This window comes from Saimiri boliviensis, chromosome 16, assembly GCF_048565385.1.
Source record: "Saimiri boliviensis isolate mSaiBol1 chromosome 16, mSaiBol1.pri, whole genome shotgun sequence".
NCBI classification, from domain to species: Eukaryota; Metazoa; Chordata; class Mammalia; order Primates; family Cebidae; genus Saimiri; species Saimiri boliviensis.
This window is the reverse complement of record NC_133464.1, coordinates 19,450,943-19,472,206: the sequence shown is the minus strand read 5'-3', so window position 1 is coordinate 19,472,206 and position 21,264 is coordinate 19,450,943. Positions and strand designations below refer to the sequence as shown.

The window sequence follows — 21,264 nt, the reverse complement described above, 5'->3', positions numbered from 1 at the left end:
GAGGGGGAGGTCTGTGAATCAAGGCTCTGTTCTTGGGTTGCAGAAATGATTCAAGAGGTTGCATTACCCAAAGATAGTTCCCAAATTGCCATCCAAGGATAAAAGGACACATTTTATAGGCGGGTTTCTCCCAGGAAAATACACAGGCCTTGAAAGAGTAAATGTGTTTTCTCCCCCTCTGTCAAATGGCCTTCAAATAAAAGTACTTTCAATTGCATTTACTGCAATTACACAGTGACAAGCAGAGTGGTGAAAATAGCAGTGGCATTTGTCAGCCTCTGAGGGCCTTCGTCATTTATGCAAACCTCTAAACCAGGATGCACGAGTAAAATGTTCTGACAACTAAGATTTGCGTAGGATAGAAAAAAGATGTTAGGATTCAAAGAAATTGGAGCTCGCTGTACAAAGATGTGCTTAGGTTACAGGCCTCAGCTCCGACAATGAAACCCATTGGCTAATTCACCATTTTGCTTAGGAAGACCAGGGGAAATGGTTTTGAGCTTTAAAAAAAAAAAAAGGTTTTACAATGTACAGATAGATGTTACAATGTACAGATTCGGATGGAAATCATCTCACAAAACCGTAGAATTATTTCAGAAAGAATAAATTGAAGTGCTGTTACCTCTCCCCACAGTGGGAGGACGAAATCGGTTTGTATGATCATGAGCTACGTTATTTGAAAAATGAAGGAGTTTTTTAAAGTTGATTGTTAAGGTATGCTTCTGACACAAAATGACATGATTCTTTACTAAGACTTTTGTTCTTTACTAAAATTGTGGAGGGGGTATAAATTTTTAAAAATAAACTCGATCTTAGCAGATTTAGATTTTTTTAGCAAAGACAGCATACCCAACTAATGCTGATTAAAAAGGTACTCTCATCAAGAAATCTAAAAAGATTTGCTTATTTAATCTGAGTCAGATTAAACCTCATGCTATCACTTGGAGTCATATAGATCATCCATATTTTTGGTTGAAACTGCTTTAATGCCTAGCACAGTTCGGTTTGCTTCAGTCAGCCTGCAAGTGATTGAGGAAGGCGGGCATGTGGATTTTGTTACTTAGCGCGGGACATGATTAAGAATGAGAATATAGGCGTTTTCACTTGTAAGAGCAACAGTGACTTCTTAATTGGCTTTTTGTCCTCAGCGCTTACTGGCTGTTTTAACAGAAGTCAAATCCTTATGCTTTTGATCCGTTGGGTCTCCTAGATACTGATTTGATGTGAAATGGAATGTCTGGAAAATCATTTGATTTAAAAACTAAAATTTGAACCCCCTATGTGTTGCTGGATGTACTTTAGTGAAAAGCAAGCTTGGTGGTTCGTCCCGTCCGAACGCATTTCATACCCTCTCTTCCCCTGTCTCTTTTTTTATTAGTCCTAGATGTCTTTGAGAAAATTCTTCCAGTTTTCCTCCTTTAGGTTTTGCTGTGGCATTGAGAACTGACCACCAACATAGTCTTACAGAGCAAAATACGTTCTTGCTAATACTTGTCTGGGCGTGAACCGTTAGTTCACAAATTTATGGCATGAATTAGTCAAATGTGCCAACTCCGTTTTCCACACAGATACATCTCAGATGACAGTGTTACAGTGTTCATGAATGCAGCAGCAAAGATCAGTGAGCAAATCAGCAATCCAACAAAAATTATATATAATAATCCTCTCTCTGGGTAGCACCTGCAGCCCATCGCTTTGGGCTTCCTGCATCTCTTCATCAAAACCTTCACTCCTGTGGGTGTCAGTTGCATGTACCTTCCCCACCAGCTACATGAACGTCCCAGTTTATACATGTTATAGATGTTTTTCTTTAATTCTGATGTGCCTTTCTAAAATGTTAACAGTGGTATGCAATCGACCATCAATAAAAACAAGAGTCAAATTGGGGGCATATCCTCCCAGTCTTTACAATGCCACCAATTAATTGAAAGTGATTAGTGACTGTTTAGAATTCAGTTGGTGTCTGGATCATGTCAAAAGAAAGTGAAGTGTTATAAGCATTTTTAGTCAAAACCTCTGTGGTATTCCAACCACTTCTAAAGTTCTGTAGTTGGGGTGTGTGTGTGTGTGTGTGTGTGTGTGTGTGTGTTTGTGTGATCTTCGAAAAAACATCAGGAGTCTATTTAGGATGCATTTTCATAGTCCTCCTCCGGGAAGTTTAACTCACTGCCCTGCACTGTTATAAGAAAAATAAACTCCATTTTTACATGGAGAGCTTTTCTTTGAAAACTTCCTTACAACATTGAAAAAATGCCACTAGACCTATTTTGCAGTAATTAAAAATGCTCCTTAGCCTCCAGCCCATCCCTTCACTTGTTTTGTACTAAGGAGTATATGGGATTCCCCAGGATAAAGCACAACCCAGATTCCACTTGCTGCATCAGAATGAATGATGTATTACATAGCACCCCTGAGCAAGGCAGGACCAGAAAAAGCAGGAGAGTGGCTTTTAGCCTATTCTCACTGTTTGAAACTATGTGATGCAGTAGGAGAAAACCCTAATTTAAGGCATTAACAGTCTCTGCTCAGGCACTTATCCCAGGTGTTGCTGTATTTTCATACACAACTTATTCCAGCCTAGTTTTGCATGCTGCCTAAATGCAAAATGGTTGTCTTGAAAAATGTTGATGTTAAATTAAAATATCCTAAAGGAAGAAACGGTTTGTGGGCAGAACTCACTTCAGTAATATCCTGTGGTTATTTCGGTTATTCAGCATTGATATCAACACTCCAGAGATAAGAATTGTTCTATTTCACAAGAGGCCATGTTGCAGATTACAACTAGCTCATGAACACAAAAGTCAAGGCTGAATTACATTTATATAGCTATAATAAATCTTAGGTCTACTTTAAAATTGAGGATGTGTGGGACAGCCTCCTGCAAACATCTGGTACCTTCTAAGATTTTATAGACTATGAGAACCAGAGAGAGATTTCTAAAAGATGTTGCCAGTGAGGAGAGGCAAAGGCTGGTGAGACAAAGGCGGGGATTCTGTATTATTGCATACTACTTGTTATCCCTAAGTGTCGTAGAATGATTCTAACAGCAAGTATAAAAGTGAGACCTGAGTGTTTTTGTCCCAGTTATGTTACCTAATTTTTTAGGCTACCCCAGTTAGCGAAGACCCTAATAATCCAACTCACTATATTGGGTAAGCTAGGCATATCCATTTTTTGCCCTGAGGGAATTTTAACATAGTTAAAATAATTATAATAAACTGTGATAAACTGTTAGGGTAATGGAAGCATGGGATGCTAAGCCTTTACTCAGCTGGGGCACTTAACTTAGTCTGGGACGTCAGAGAAACCCTACTCTGTTAAGTACAGAAGAAAATAGCAAATAAGATTGTATTGAATTGGCATTGTCAAACATAACTGATGTTAAATAGCCACAGCATATATAATTGTTACACCATAGGCCTCAGAGAGTTTCAGTTTTTTGTGTCCCTCTCAATAGGTCTAGCAGGATTTGTCAGTAGTTCTTAAATGCTTGTTTGTTTTATTTTTGACATTTTCTATGATCAAGTCTCACCTCCCCACTACCACTGACTTGATGAGATTTGGAGAATATGTGTTATTTTTCATCAGAGAAAAGTTGAGTTCTCTTGATTTAGATGCCCTCCAAAGGGTATTGGTGGGGGGAAGCTAGCAAAGCAGCTAGTATTTTTTAATTTAAGCCTTGGGCACACACAGACCCGAGAAACTGTGATATCAAACTTTCTGGGTGTCTTCCTTTCAAACTTGTCAAATTATTAGTTGACAGGCAGCTCGAAGACTGAAAATTGACACAAGAGTATTAAACATGAAAACCAATGTGGGCACTACATCTGTGGCATGCCAAGAGACCCTACAGTGGGCACTGTTCACTTATTCTCTCAAGTATTCATTCGTCCAACACATGTTTACTAAGTGCCTGTCGTGTGGACTTTGTTTTGGTTTAGGCATGGGGCTGGAATAGAGAACAGTGCACAGTGTATGTTCTTTGAATGGAATAAATGGACCCAACTGTACAGAGAAATGGAAGGGAATATACTCAGAGGCTGTTCTATTTTACTTTGTAAGTCTATTCATTTAATGGAAGTATGACTAATTTAGTAATTTAAAAATCACATATCCCCGTTGTTAATGGACTCATGAGTGCAGGATGGCAGAAACAAATCAGATAATGTACCTGATTCTTTCATTGTGACAGCGGCTATCAAGTTGTAAATTAGAGCCAGCCACAAGGAAGCTGTGTTCGGTCAGTCCAATGACTAGTGTCGTGTAATAAATGGCTACTTGGTGCACAAATGACTTTCTTGGAACCTACAAGAGTTGTTAAGCCTCAAGGTAATTTGTGCATACGTAACTGTGTGTTTGGGAAAATGTTGCTAGGTAAGCCTTATTTGATATTAGAAAATAAACTTTTATTGTTTCTACTGAGGAAACTCAGATTTTCTTTTATAAAATGTGCAAGACTGTGTAATGTTGAATTTCAGGAGATAAAATACACAGAAGGAACGATTCAAGCACATTCTTTCAAAGACCTTCTCAAGCATGAAAGTCCATAATATAAATCTGACAAGAAACTCTTTTAAGTTACAAATAATTCCATAGTCAGTATGATATGACTCTGGCTGATATTCCTGAAATGCTATGTTACAAAAATCTCTAGACTCTAAACCTAGAGAATGATTTCCTTTAAACCAAAGAAAAAGAAAAACCCAGGAGCTGTATTTAGCAGCAAACTTTCAAGGCTTCTTCATCTCTACTTTATGTAATACAAGAACCTATCTAATAATACAGTCCAGAAATGCAACCCTGAAATTGAGGAACAAAAGCCAAAGCAATAATTTTAAAATCAGTTCTGTTAGCTAGAGGACTCTTGTTTGCCCTTGTGTCTTCCTGAAAGCACCAGGAAATACTTTTTTAAAAAACCAAAGAACACTGTTTTCTGTCAGGTGAAATCTAACACCATCCAACCCGCTGCCTTTCTTTTATAGTCATTGGCTCAATATTTCTCATTTCTCGTGGACATTTATCATATGTTGTGTTCTCATGTAATGCTGGCAGAATGTATAAGCAGTACTAACTACTTGCCCGGGAAAAAAAAAAAAAAAAAGAAAGAAAGAAAACAGTTGGCTGGCACCCAACGGCCTGTCGCTGGCTACATTTGCTATCAATTATCTAAGTTTAGAAAACAGTGTACTCTGAATTCTGCATATGTGAATGTTTTTATGTGATACAATAGGGTTAATGCCTTGAAGATGGTGGCATAATGCGTGGGTATTCAGCCAATATAAGACAGGCATTTCTTAACCTCCGAACACTTACTAATGTTGATCTTGAGGCAGCAACTCAAGTGATTCACAGGGCCACATTTCTATTTTGAATCAAGCAATTTTCCCATGGATCAAAGGAGACAACATACATCAGACCTAAAATTGCTGGTTATAATAGTCAAGTCGTCATTCTAGGGGATATGTGTGTGGGTGTGTGTATTTTCTTTATGCCCAATTCCAACTTTTGTTCATCCATCTATTTCTAGTTCCTGTACATTCAACTTCTGTGCAATTAATAATTGTAATTGTTCCATTTCTTATTTACTGATTGCCATAAATGATAATCTAATTGAGATTTTCAAGATGAGATTTGTGGTACAAAATAATATGGCACAAACCAGTGGTCTGAAATGAGGCATACCAACTGTGCGACTAAAATTCATTAGGATGCAAAATGTTTCATGTATAAGATGAAGTTTGCTAGAGTACCTTTTATGCCTTATCAAGCTTTCTAATTTCTATGAGAAGCAACAACAGAAGAATTTAGTTGACCAAGAGAATGCAGAGCATGTTAAAAACTATTCAAAGTGATTAGAAAACTTGACTTTGAATTTGGAATTTTGCATTTTGATAGTAGTTTACTCTTCAATGTGTTTTCTATAGATAGTTTATTTATATATAAAACAAACTTGTTTTTAGTAATTGACATTCGACTTTAATAGCATGTTACACTTTTCAATGTCATGTCTTCAAGTTGAAGCCATGACACAGGTGCCTGACTTTTGTCATGCTAAAAGAAAATATTTCATGATTCTTTACAGTAGAATTAAATCTATTCCAAAAGGCTCAGAAACCCAGGCAAAAATCTTAACACTGCACATTAGCCCAGTGACATTCTTAGCTATTCCAATTTGGGGAGATAAAAGGAACATGTGATAGCAGAAATTATTGTGATGTAGAAACTAGAAAATAAGGAACATAGAGCTAAGTTAACAGGATCATTAAAGAAAACATCAAACCACATAGCTATTCACAAATAGCAAAGTCCTAACAAGTCCCATGGCCACCATAGTGAGAGTCTTTTATGTGGTGACCAATTTAATAGAATAAAGCAAGGCAGTTTACCTCCTGAGGCATTTAGATCACTTTAAACATCTCAAGATTAGCAGCTAAAGTGAAAATCCTTCTTTGAACCCAAATAATAAATTAACAAATCTTCCTGCAACGTGGCAACATTTTATTAAAGTATTTTAATTATGAAAGTGTTAAATGATGGCACTTAGACTTCTTTTCTCACAAACATAATATTTACTTTGAATATGTGTGTGTGGATATATATTCCGATTGCTCTAAAACTTCCTTTAATTCATAATTATCTCAAAAGTAGAACTGCCAATCATGTCTTTATATTTGAGTCATTTTTGAAATGAGTTTTCTCTTTCCTCAGGGTTGTTTCTTTAACAATTATAAAAGAGACTGCTTTGTAAGAACTGTAATCTCTGTATCTGGCTGTCCTTGTGACTTGTTTGTTGCGAACAACTCCCTAAGGAACCAGGAGTGGAAACCAGGTTAGAAGAGAGCCTCAGTGACTTCTTTTGGTGGTTAAATCTTTTCCTTTTGTTCTTCTAAAGAGGGAATGGTTATAAGTATGCATGGAAGTAATTTAAGCTTTTGGGGACCTTCATGGTATATGAAAACTTCTGCTTGTAACTCATTTAAAAATGTTATGTCCATAGATCCTTGGTCAGATAGCCAGGAGAGAATTTAAATTAAAATAGAGCATGAAATATGCCTTGTCCTTCAGATAACATCTTATATATAAATCCCTCATGAGAAAGATATGCCCTCAATTTTTTTTCTTTGAGTAGATTTAAATAATTTGCTATGCTAAGAATTTCCTTTATTATAACCTCTGAAGAAGTGCAAATTAGAAAGACAAAGGAAAAATAAGCGGTTGAATATATGGCATCACCCCAAGCAGGGATATATCTGATATGCATCACATTTTTATTCTTTAAGAGGCAGGAATCTTCTAGAAAGATAACTCCAATAATTAGATGCCAAATAAGGCTGTCAGTGTTCACCACTAAAATCTCAATGCTCAGGAAGTTAGTTGATTTAATGAAGGGCCTAATAATTCTACTGGTTGAAATGAATAAGTCAGCAGATGTGAGAAGGTAACAGTGACCACCTGTTTGGTCGCCAGAGCTGATAACAGTTTTCAGACTGAATAAATCCAGCAGTGACCTTCTCCTATCTCAGCCTTACATTTATCTTTCTGGTTGTCTCACACCAGCTTGAAGAGGTTAGTTTTCTCACAGAAAGCAAAACCTCTCTTTTCTGCATGAGTTCATTGACTTCAGAAGGAGGGAATTTTCAAAATCCACCACAAACGTTCCACTAAACAGTTATCTGTAGCCTTTGGTATTATCACAGGTACATGTGCCTCCTGGTTCTCTAAATTCAGTACCTTTGGTTATTGTTAGATCAGTTTCCTGTCTTTAAAATAGTTGAGTGTTCTAAACTCTGCTGAGCTGAACATACATAGAAATGTATTCCATAGGCCAAAGCCTACAGGTATGACTCAACAAGATGAGAGATCTAAAATCATCAGTAATCCTAAGAGGATTTCAGAAATAATTTTGTATACAGAGCACTTGGAGGATGAGGATCAGGCATAGGAGCTTACTTATAAAAGGCGTATCCACTAACTGAAACACACATGACCATTCGTTAGCCAGCCTTGCCGTATTTTTCAATTAAATCCCTGTGGCTGAATTTAAAATGTTTGGCAAGTTCTTGGTGACCCAGTTTAACATGTGCCTAATATCATACTTTATTAATTAAAGATCCAGATATATACTTCCCAAGTTTGTCCCACAGAGAATTTTAAATATGTCTTGCTACTCACTTGCAAACATAATATCTAAATTCTAAAATGAAGCAAGAGTTATAAGAAATTTTATTCTATTTCTGTGGTTCTGGATCTCATTAGAAGAACATTATGTAAGTAGAAATAATACCTAATAGTATTTTATTGAGCACTTACTTTATACCAGACAATATTCTGTTTAACTTACACTTTTAATCCGTATAGCAACCCTATTAAGTAGTTAATATTATGATCTCAATTTGACAGATGGAAAAACTGAAACCAGAGAATTTCAGTGACCTGTTCAAGGTCATACAACTTGTAAGATACAATTCCAGGTTTTGTCTTCAGTGCCTGGGTCATTAACCACTGCACCAATTACCTCCTACTGAGCCTTTGGGAAGTAACTCTTAGTCTGTGGCTACAAGGAATGATAAGCTATATTAGGAGAAATTGATCATCTGATATTGCCAGCACTGTCTAATAGAATTTTCTGTGCTGATGGAAATATTCTATGTCTGTGCTGCCAGCACAGCAGCCAGTAGCTACATGTGGTGGTTGAATCCTTGACATACATCTAGTAAGAATGAGCAACTCAGTTTTTCATTTTATTTAATTTTAATTAATGTAAACGTAGTTGTGTGTGGCTTTTGAGCACTGACAATGTGGCTAGTATGCCTTAGAACTAATTTTTTAATTTTATTTACTTATTTTTTCCACTTTTATTGAGGTAGAAATAAATGACAAATCAAATTTGTATATATTTAAGGTGCACAATGTAATGAGTTGATATACATATACATTGTGAAGTAATTACCACAATCGAGCCATTTTAATTAAATTTCAATCACCATATGTAGCTACTGACTACTGTCTTGGACAGGCAGGCTTAGACCATTACATCTATAATTTGCTTGCTATGGCTCACCCTCTGAATATGTTCCACTTTCCTAAACAAAATTTATTGGATGGTTTCTTTTTGCTTAAATCTAGACTAGGCACATCCAAGGTAAACACACCAAAAATAGAAACCATACAACCCGGACCTGAGACCTGAGAAATTATAATTTTCTAAAGAGATGAGATGTGTGCTTTCAAAATGGACTTTGGGTAAATGGAGAAGACATAGGTAAGAGCGTCAGGTCTTGAGTCACTGCATGAGTTTGAATCCTGCCTGACTCCACCATTTATAATCTGTGTGACTTAGGGAACATAATTTAACCGGCATAAATCTCAGTTTTCTCATCCATCAATTGGAGATAATAGTACCTACCTCTTAGCACTGTGAGGATTAAACTAGATAATTTATGTAAATCGCCAAGGGATAAGGCGCATCCACAGAGCACCGAGGGCAGAAACAATGTGGGTTCCTGTGCAGGCGAACAGAAAGGCGAACTGTGAAGGTATGAACAGAAAGTAGAAAGGAGGAAGCAAGAGAGTAAGTGTCAGGTCGCAAAACATCAAGACACCAGAAACATGTCAATCAAACACATAATAAGGGCAAGCTGGAAACTGATGGAAAATTATCAGCTAATTGTTAATCAGTAAGAACTGAAGTGACAAGAGTAGAAATACACTTCATCAAACTTCTTCTTATCCCTGTTTCTGGATCTGCGTTAGTTCCTGAGATGCAAGACCCATCCCAGCAGAGATGGCCTTGCCCCTGCACAAATGAATAAGTGCTTGGTGACACCAGAAGGGAAAAACAGTGGTAGGAAGGTAGGAATAAGTATGATGTGCCTTGGAGCGTGTGAGGAAACCAGCCCAGCTGAAATGCTTGCTGTTGTGTATGGGGAGGTAAGATTGGACAGGATTGGACGGTGGAGGCTTTAAAAGTCAGGCCAGATACTTGAGCTTCTTTTGTCTTATAGGCACAAAGCTTTTTTATCCAGAGAATGTCAGGATCTAAGTAGTAATCTGGCAGCTAAGTAATAGATGGATTCAGATGGATGCGATTTGTGATAGTTAGACGAGATAGGTCATCTAAGTGTGGCACAAAAGGAGAAAGGGAGATAGCAATAATGGTAGTGTTGGACATAAAAATTTATAGGACACTGTGTCTAAGTAGAGGTGACTAAAAGAAGAGGGCAAAGAAGAAATACATCAGATATGACTGAGATAAGTGCCTGAGAGAAAGACGGTGCTGTCAGCAAACAGGAAGCTAGTTTGGGGAATGGCAAACATGGATTTCTTCTATCTGTTTAGGTCTTGCTGGATTTGAGTAACAGTGGGACCAAAAACGGGACCATCCAATTGAATATTGAAAATAGTAGTGTTCTATGTTCCTAGAATAAGAGCTGGGATATCAAGAACCATTGGAGGGTTTTCACAGCCCTGATGTGGTCAACTTAATCAACTCTGACAGATTGTACCTGGAATTCCCGATCTTGGGCTCCACACAAGTGACTGCATTTTTCTTCCTGGTGAAATCATGCTGCTTTTACCCCTAAATGTTAAACATTCAACAGCCTGCTAATCACTATGTACTCTTAGAATAAGCCTTTGTCTATAAGCTCCAAACTCTTTAATAAAATGCAGCTAGAATGTTACGGTACAAATATGAGAATACTTAACATAATGATGCAAACAGGGTCATGCCTCAGTTGCTACCCAAAATATGTTTTTAGACTCAGAAACCCTTCAGTAATCTTGTTTATCATACATATTGACATTTTATAATTACAATCAATTCAAGAGGAAATTGATTTTCTATTGGTTTTGACTTTTTGCAATCCTCAATGCACAAAATCTAGAATTACATTCTTCTGGCCATTACTAAGTTCTAGATTTTAACTTGAGTCATTAGTTTTACAGAAGCCTTCCCCAAAAGACATTCATTTCCTTCACTGGCAAGAATATCATCATCCCAAGCAGCCCCTTCCTTCATTGCATGTCCTGTGGCCTGATTGTCACCAAAGAACACTTGACACATAAGGACCAATGAAATTATTCAGTGGTTTCTGGACATTTAGTCCCCCAAGGAACAACACAAATATACATGATGCAGCATTTGCAATGAAACATTTGAGAGAGCATTGAAGTTTTTTTGAATCCCATATTGCCGAGTTACTGATTTAAGAATGCCCTAGAGTATAAATTATTTCCCCAAACCTCCATAGTGACTTTTGTCGAATGCCTTCTGGTTAGCACATTAAAGGTGAAAGCCATGAAATATTATTTGATTTGTAACACAAGAAAATGCCCTAAAACCACCTGTCCCTCTTTGGAATGCTGCCAGAACAAAGTGAGAGGAAAGGTCGAGCCTGTGAACAATAATATGAAGTTGCAGCATGTGGCTAGATCAAAGGCTGAGCCTATGGGCTGCATTCAGTCTTCCAGTTTCTTCGTGAGGATTTACATTTATGTTCCTAACTCACATGGGAGTCTTGGGTTTTTAGATCAAAATTTCAAATAGTTTAATAGTGGCCATGCAACATTTTAAAAATCTGACAATGAATTTTGTTGAATGGTTACTACGTGTCCTTACTACATTTCCTTTGAATTTGATTTGGAGAAGTTAGTTTCAGGATTCATTTAATTTACATGTGGAATTGATAAATATTAAAATCAATTTCTTCTAAGTGCTTCAGGATTGAAAAACGTTATTTTAATTTTGTCGTGCCATGCATTGATTCCTATCCATTTTGATCTGTGATCACTGGACATCAGATTGCTTGTGAGTAACCTGTGAAGGTGTGAACATCACAAACCTGCTAAATCAACCTTTAAAATATAAGAAAAGTTTAATTTAGAGTTACATCAGGGCATTTATAAGATGCAGACATTGATAGCTTGGAAGCAAAATGATAAAGTGTATGCTGCATTCTGCAAATCAATTACAAGATGAAAACCAGATTCTTTAATCTGAAACTTCTTAATTCAGCAGAGGAACAGCCACTGGAGAGCTATGATGGCAGTTTATGAAAGTGTCTGTGATCCTTCTTGATAAATCTGTAGCCATTTACACAGGGAAGTCATAGTAATCTGTACTAATTGAGAGAGCAAGGATACAGACATCAAATTATTGCCTTCTAGAAGGCATTAGTGGACTTATTTTTAAATTTAAGCTTGACTTTTTATTGGCTACCTGGTATCTGCCAGGTAATACCACATATGATCTTTTTATGCTTCCAGAAATAAGAATGAACTTTAATTAGTATGTCATTTTTGCTTAAAGTGTTTCTCTATTTAATTTAGAAATCTTACCATTCTCCTGAACATACATGATCTTTTCTGATGATCACTTAAAATAAGACTTTTAGCCAAGCCTTTATCTGAATGAATAAAATTCCGTATTAGAGGATTTTTTTGCTTACCAGGGGTTTAATATATATGCATTAAATTTGACGTATAAGCTTTATGTCCCAGGGACTTTTTTAAAGAATTAGCTTTATAAATTGTTATTCTTTATTCTCGATCTTCCTAAAGTCAAGTTATTTATTAGCATTTATTTTGAAATGATTTTCAACTTACAAAAAGTTACAAAAATAGTACAAAATTTACATATACCTATCACTCACCTTATTCTAATGGTAATAACATATATACATAACCACGTGATATGGTTTGGATTTGTGTCTCTACCCAAATCTGATGCTCAATTATAATCCCCAGTGTTGGAGGCAGGGCCTGATTAGAGGTGATTGGATCATGCTGAGAGTTTCTTACGAATGGTTTAATACCATCACCCTTGGTACTGTTATCATGATAGTGAGTGAGTGAGTGAATGAGTGCGTTATCCTGGGATCTGGTAGTTTAAAAGTATATGGCACCTCCCACTTTCCTCTACTCTCTTCCTCCTACTCTAACCATGTAAGATGTTCCTGCTTTCCCTTTGCCTTCTGCCATTTTTGTTAGTTTCCTGAGGCCTCCCCAGAAGCAGAAGCTGCCATGCTTCCTGTACACCCTGTAGAACTGTAAGCCAATTAAACTTCTTTTCTTTATGAATTATGGTATTTATTTATAGCAATGCAAGAACTTACTAATACACTGTACTATAATAACAAAAGCAGGAAATTGATATAATACTATTAACAAAACTATGTAACTTATTTTAATATCACTAGTTTATACCCTATATTTTTCATGTTTCAGGATCCAATCCAGGATTCCATGTGCTTGTAGAAGTCATGTCTCCTTAGTCTTCTCCAATCTATGAGAGTTTCTCAACTTTCTTTATCTCTTATGACCTTAACACTATTCATGAACACTAATCAATTACTTTGGTAGAATATTTCTCAATTTGGATTTGTTTGATATTTTCCATTGTCTGGTGACATTTTTCACTGTAGAGTTACTATAGTTTATCCCGTTATTGGTAATATGTTTTTTAGAGAAAATATTTGAAGTCTATGCTAACAGCCTGTTTCTCCTCAACTTTTCAATTCTGATGTTAGCATCCATCAAAGGATTTTGCCTCTAGAAGCTATTACTGTAGTATTTGGATACTGGTGATTTTATATTTCCTTCTTTCCCTCTTTATATGTTAATTGGAATTCCTCCCCACCAAAAAGTGGATCTTTTTTCTCTCCCAACTACTTATTTGTTTCATTATATAATTATATCAGCATGAGCTCATGGTCATTCATTATATTCTATGGGTATAATCCAATAATGTCATTATTTATTTTGTTGTTCAAATTGTTCCCAGTTTCTACATTGGGAGCTCCTTACATTTGGGTCCTATATCCTTCAGATATGTTCTCTATCATTTTTGAAGCAATTTCTAATTTTTGCCATTGCAAGATATTCCAGGATCATTTTGTACTTTTCCTGCATCAGTACTAAAATCAGCCTGTTTTCAGGGAGCACTGATTCCTTGTATTGGACAATGGTATTAGAAACCAAGATCTGGGCACTAGATGTGTTTGGTGTTACTGGAGTGTCATTGCCATGAAACCCTCTCTCCAAAATATGCTAGGAAATGCATGTATGTATACTATTCCATACATACTCACAATTTATATTTATTTATCACATATATGATTAACATTTATGTTGAAATAATTTTCAACTCACAAAAAAGTTTCAAAAATAGTACAAAATTAACATATACCTGTCACTCACCTTATCCCAATGTTAACGACAGACATACATAACCATACTACAATAATAAAACCCGGAAATTAACATTGCTAAAATATTATTAACTAAACTATATACTTCATTTTATATGTGTATTTTGTATGTGTGTGTGAATAAATATATATGTATGTATATATATGTGTGTGTGTGTGTATGTGTGTGTATGTATGTATGTATGTATCTGTCTGAGAGTTTATACTGATGCCAGCTGAACACCACAAAGTTTATCTAGCCTTCTCTTTCCTTATCTGCAACATCTTTCTCCAACAATGAGAAATCTGGTTTTCATGATGTATTAACATATTTGTTAAAGACAGAATGTATGTAAGTTGGAGTTGCTAACCTATACCCTTTAAAAAATATATTGACTTGATAGAGCATACTATTTCTGTACAGTTTGTTTTGCCTTTAGATTTGTGGTATCCAGTCAAAATAGCTTTTCCAAGTTACTTAGGTTACTTATTTTCTTAGTTACTTAGGTTACTTATCTTCTTCAATGTTGTTATATTCATTGCTAATAGAATTAGGTTTCCTTGTTACCATTAGGATATCATTTTAAGTTCTCCTACATCTTGGTTTATTTTAATTATTTCTTTATTTTGGAGTAGGATATGAACATTACTATAGTTCTAAGTGTCAAAACTTTACAAAACTTATGTATTTAGCTATGCCCCCTCCTCTTTATCCAAACTAACTTATGACCATAACCCCCTTCTTTCTTTCCTTTTCCCACCCACCCCCTGTAGGTTGATCAATTTCTTTAGTTTCTGGTTTATCTTTCCTGTACTTCTTTTGCACATAAAAGTAATTATGTGTGTATTTGATTATATCTCCTTTTTTCCTACAAGAAGGGTATCATACTATATTCTTTTATACTTTTCTGTTTTCACTTTAATTTATGCCTAGCATTCCATTATTGGAATGCTAATCATATGGGAGTCATTTCTATCCTACCACTCAAGGTCATTGCCAAGGTCTGCTTGCAAAAATTCAAAAAATTGCAACTGCAGGCATAAATGAGTTAATTGTAGAAATTATTCCAGATCAGTTCATACAAATCTTCCATATTATTAGTAGCTGTGTAGTACTTCATTGTTGAATGAAACATATTTAATCAGTATGGATTCCAATATTTTGCTATAACAAATATGCTACTATGATTAGCTTAGCGAATGTGTATTTTTATATTATTAAGGATGTATCTTCAAAATAGACTCCTAGAATTGGGATTTTTGAGTCAAAAGATAAGTACGTATGTTGTTTTGTTAAGTGTTACCAAATTTTCCTCTGGAAGGCTTGTATCAATTTGCATTTCCACCAGCCACTTTTAAGAATGCCTATTTCCTCACAATCTCATAAGAGAAAGTGATGTCAGATTTTTAATTTTTTCAGATAAGAAATGGTATCAAGATCTTTTTATTTTAATTTTTCTAACTAGTCATTTTGATATTATTTATCTGAACAAATTAACACTTTTTTTATATTCTGTGAGTATCATATAATGGAGTTTTTAAAAACTAGGCTATTCTTACTAATGTAACTAAGAAAACTTAATAATGGGCTAAATATAAGAGTGAGATATATATTTATGAATAGCCTCTGTTACTACAGCAGATAACTATAGGTACATTTATTTTTAAATAGTATTTTTTAGTGTTAGTGAAACATTTTCATTGTTTTCTAAACTTTCATGATGTATCTGGACTTCATCACAAATGTCTTCCTGTCATAGAATTCCGAGAAATAAGTAGGAACATATGAAGAGGTCTGTAATTACAGCAATTATGGAAAAGTAATTTGCTGATTGTATAAATTGAACAGATTTAAAATTGAGTAGATAGGCCATAAAAAGCAAGTAGGAAATTGAAAATAAATATTTTGGGAGCTAGGAAATTGCTCATTAAATTCACATACCAAATGTCAATATATTGCAAACATTTGTATAATTTAGTTTCTTAGTACCTAAAACCGTAAGTTTTTTTAATTTAAAAAAATTTAAATAAGTACTAAGATGATCAACTGTTTGCAGACATTCTTCCTCTTGCCCACCTGGCAGTATGAAACACTAACATAGAAAAACCTTTGTTTTGCGGTACATGAATTAAAATGTAGCAAGACAAAGTGACTTGCATAATTTTTATGTTGAGAAAAAATGAACTTTGGTGAAAATATTTAAAACAGGTAAGGAGCTGGATATAAAGAAAGGACACACAGACTTTGGTTCTAGGCAAAAATAAGGTGTGGCCCTAACTCAGCCACTCATTAGCAATATAGAAACCAGAGGCTTCCAACATTCACAGATTTTCAAAAAAATAAAAAAAGCCCTATAATGACACACACTCTCTACCGTTGCCATACCCACGTCTGCTCAAGCAAAACCTTCTGTTGGCCCTGTAAGTTTCAGAAGAGAATTTCTTGAAATTAATTAATGATATTAATAACAGTAAGTTATTTAAATGCATTATTTTATTGAACCATCAAAAACAGTCCTAAGAGAAAGGTGCAATTATTGTCTGCATTTTACAGACAAGGAAACTGAGCCTCCGAGAGTTAGAGGTCATGCCACTAGGAAGTGGCAGAGCTGAGATACAATGCTAGATTTGACTCACACACAGTTCATGCTTTAACCTGTAGACTACACTCCCCACCAGCTCTACCCTCCACTCAGAGGACTGTCAAAAAAAAAAAAATAGGTTTACTGTGAAACAGAGACTGGAGTAACTGATCTCCATGTCCCACTCACAGCAATAACCATGAACTTGCTTTTTATTGGCTGACGTTTTTTAGTTACATTTATAAAATGTTACACACAGGCCACTCGTTCGTTCAACTTGGTTCTAAAGTGTTTCTCTGAATGATAGCGCTGAAGCCTAGGCCACACTGCTTTGAACGTTTGTAGATTTGCTTTTGCAGAACATACTCTGAAGTGTTACCAGCAGTCAGCACTATGAGGTCTTACAAGAAGACCTCATTGTTGAACTTACTGTGTTGACGTGCCCTGGAGAGGAGAAAGAGCTTCACTATACCACCCAGGATCCCCTTTAAAGAACTCAGAACAGAGCCGGGGAAAATCTAGCTCCCAAGCAATTAGTTTGACTAAATTTAATGGAAAATGTATTTATCATAAATAGTCACTTTCCTCTCATTGACTCATATGACTGTCAGAGTGGCTCATCTTTATTTCTTATAACATGAAATTCTTATTATTAAACCTTATCCTTGGAGTCATCTCATTTTCCACTTTTCTGGATTTATCTTTTATTTATGTTCTTTTCCTATGTTTGTATTTCTATATATCATTTAAGATCAGTTTTCAATGATTTTACATTTAAATCAACCTGCTCCACATGCCCTTGAGTAAGTTGCTTAAGATTTCTGAATCCTGTCTCATTAGTTAAAAGGTACCTGCCTTACTTAGTTGTTAGGACTAGAAGCAGAGTGTGTTAAATGTACAATACAAGCTTGCAATGAATTACTAACTGTAGTTTGCCACTACTGCAAAGTTGGAGGATTATGCTCCTTAAAAATAAGTTTAAAGGTGAGAAAAGAACGTTAAATCTATAGTGGTTTTTAGGAATTCTGAGTTATATTATCATTACTCTATTTGAATAGAATGAATCATTGCAAAAGTCTAATTAGGAAGCCAAGTACCAGTTTACTTCAGAGTACCCTACGGGTCCCTTTAGTATGTCATTGAATATATTTAAATGTATTGTTATTCTCAGATAATGTTAAAGGACAGTAAAATCAGGAAACAGCACTAATAATTGCTGAAACCCACAAATTTCCAAGTGACAAGCAATTAACTAATACTAAGACATTTGAATACACTGCTCTTTCCAATCCTCTGAGATGGGATGAGTGGGAGAAAGTGGGATCTCAGCCTTTACTCAAAGTCAGTTTGCTGAATACACTGAGTAGAGAATAAATTCATGATCCAAAATCATCAGTGACACCCATATTCTTTCAGTATTCATCTGTTTTCATTCCCAGGATTTCCTACAAAAAAAGGAAGTATGGAAGAAAAAAAAAAAGATCAAGGATTTTAATGATCCAGTTAAAGCAAATAATGTACAGTCGTTTCTGGAATCACACAGGTTGAAACATCTGTACTCAGATTTGCAAATTATTCTGGGCACATGCCAAAGTAGAAACTATAAATATTCACTGTAATAAAGAAAACTGGTTTTCAAGGTAAGAATGGTCTTTGCCAAACAAATTTAACCAGTCTAACTTAAAAGGCTCTGTAAATTACCAAACCAGACCAGTGTAATATCAACACTATACATTTATGTAACATTTTGTTTAGTGACATTTCTTCATTTAATTCTCAAGTACTCTGGAAACTAACTGAGCCTATGAATTTAAGTGTTTGCCCAAATCTCATAGCGTCTGACTTCAGATTCACAGTTGATAGATAATCCTCAAATTTAGTTAATGCATTTCTGAAATAAACATTTATTTCACAGATTTATTTCACACACAAAGAGAAGCAACACTTGAGAAATATTTACATTTTTTTTCTCTGGGAAATGTTGGCAATTAAAAAAATAACTCACAGTAAAAAATCCAGGAAGAAATGGCAAAGTTAATTTGGTAGAGTCATCTACAGGAAGAGAAGAAAGATACAAGATCTCTGAGGAAAACATATAGACTATGAATGTCTGGGAAAATGAAAAGATGCCTAGCCTTTTCACACCTTCAGGAATATGAATACATGAAGGACTTGTGACAAGGAAAATAGTATCGAATGCAAGAACAAAGGGTTATAAATATATTTTTGCAGAGGGTTTGCAAAATATATAAATATATTTTTAAAGGGTTATATATATATTTATATATATAAATATATATACTCATATATGTAAATACATGAATATATATATGAATATATATATTTATATATAAAAATATATTTTGCGTATATTTCATAAGGATGAAATGGTAATGGCAAAAATAGCAGTTGATTAAGAAATAGCATTGATTTTTTTCCACAGTACTAGAGGCACAGAAATTACAAACCAGGACAAATGAAGTTAGTGTTGGATGACATAGTAAACACCTGACTTGCAAGTTTAAAAAAAAAAAAAAGAAGGAAAGGGTTGAGAATGAGCAGTGAGTGCCATTTGCTACCTTGCTGTGAAATATTCAGCCATCAGCTTTGACACTAATCCATCAATTTATTGGCAGTTTATTGCCATTTCCTCTACAGCTAGCACTGGACTAGCTCCTACGGGGTTAAGGAAGAAAAAAAAATGAAGAGACAGAAATCCTACATTTAGGGACCGCAGAACTTAGCAGGAGACAACAAAATCATTGCCATTTTGGTCTAGTCCGAAGAGGAAATGTCTAGGTGTGCAGCAGATTGCAGGGTGGGCAGATGGTAGTAGGGAGACTTGATTCCCTTCTGACTTAATTCTTACTACTTTTTTTCTATTGCCTTCCGAGCATAGACCCCATGGCCCTTGCATTGCCCTGGAATGGTACAGCTTCTTGCTCAATGTTTATCTGAATCTACTTCTGGGTGCTGTTTCCTCCTGTGTCTCTATATTCTCTCCCCTTTGACCATTATATCTACGAAGAAGACATTGTCATGGGGCACCATGGCTCACACCTGTAATCCCGGCACTTTGGGAGGCTGAGACAGGAGGATCACTTGAACCCAGGAATTCAAGACAAGCATGGTCAACATAGCAAGACCCTATCTCTATAAAAACAATTAAAAATTAGCTAAGCGACCGGGCGCGGTGGCTCAAGCCTGTAATCCCAGCACTTTGGGAGGCCGAGGCGGGTGGATCATGAGGTCGAGAGATCGAGACCATTCTGGTCAACATGGTGAAACCCCGTCTCTACTAAAAATACAAAAAACTAGCTGGGCGTGGTGGTGCATGCCTGTAATCCCAGCTACTCAGGAGGCTGAGGCAGGAGAATTGCCTGAACCCAGGAGGCGGAGGTTGCGGTGAGCCGAGATCGCGCCATTGCACTCCAGCCTGGGTAACAAGAGCGAAAGTCTGTCTCAAAAAAAAAAAAAAAAAAATTAGCTAAGCATGGCAGTCTGCATCCTCAATCTCAGTTACTTGGAGGCTGAATTGGGAGGATCCTTGAGCTCAGGAAGCTGAGGCTACAGTGAGACATGATTACATCACTGCACTGCAGCCTAGGTGACAAAGGGAGATCTTAACTCAAAAAAAGAGCCATTGTCCCTGTGGTCAGGCTCTCCTCTTTCCTCCCCCACTCCCCCCTGATCCTAGCAGAGCGTTCTCCACATCATGGACTGATTGATTCATAATTATAAGCAATGATTTACTGATTGAAGAGTGACTTCTATGGATTAAGGACACTGAAGATACTCTGTGGTAATAACAAATAATTTGCCTAGGACACCTGGGATCTGGTTGAGCAAACAAGACTGTAAAATCAGAAAACATGAGATCTGCTTTCTAAGACCTCTTCACTGTTCCTCAGCTGCTCCCTGCATCATCACACCTCAGGGCCGTCACACTTGCCATTCAGTGCTCCTGCACTGCTCTTGCTGTAGAAATTTGCATGGCACCTCCCATCATTCCATTGAGGTTTTCACTCAAAGTGCACCTTCTTAATGACTCTTTCCCCTGTTACTTGGTTTAAAATTTTAACCATCCTCCCCACAATCATTTATTAAGGAGCTCCTCTCTTTAATTCATCACAGTGTACTTTACTTATCAATTTGTTTGAGTATTGATGTGGTTTGCATGTGTCCCCACCCAAAACTCATCTTGAACTATAGTTCCCATAATCCCCAGGTATCGTGGGAGGGACCAGGTGGAGATAATTGAATCATGGGCACAGTTCCCCATACTGTTCTTATGGTAGTGAATAAGTCTCATGAGATCTGATGGGGGTTTCTCCATTCGATTGGTTCTCTTTCATTCTCTCTTGTCTGCCACCATGTAAAATATCCCTTTCACCCTCACCATGATTCTGAGGCCTACCCAACCACATAGAACTGTGAGTCCATTAAACCTCTTTTTTCTTTATAAATTACCTAATCTCGGGTATGTATTTATT

The 21,264-nt window shown here is 36.1% G+C and overlaps 1 protein-coding gene across 3 annotated transcripts in view; it reads left to right on the top strand.

The window, feature by feature from the left end:
* GPC6 (glypican 6) overlaps nucleotides 1–21,264 on the top strand; it is a 1,167,663-nt gene that overhangs the window by 779,199 nt on the left and 367,200 nt on the right. The window lies entirely within an intron of this gene.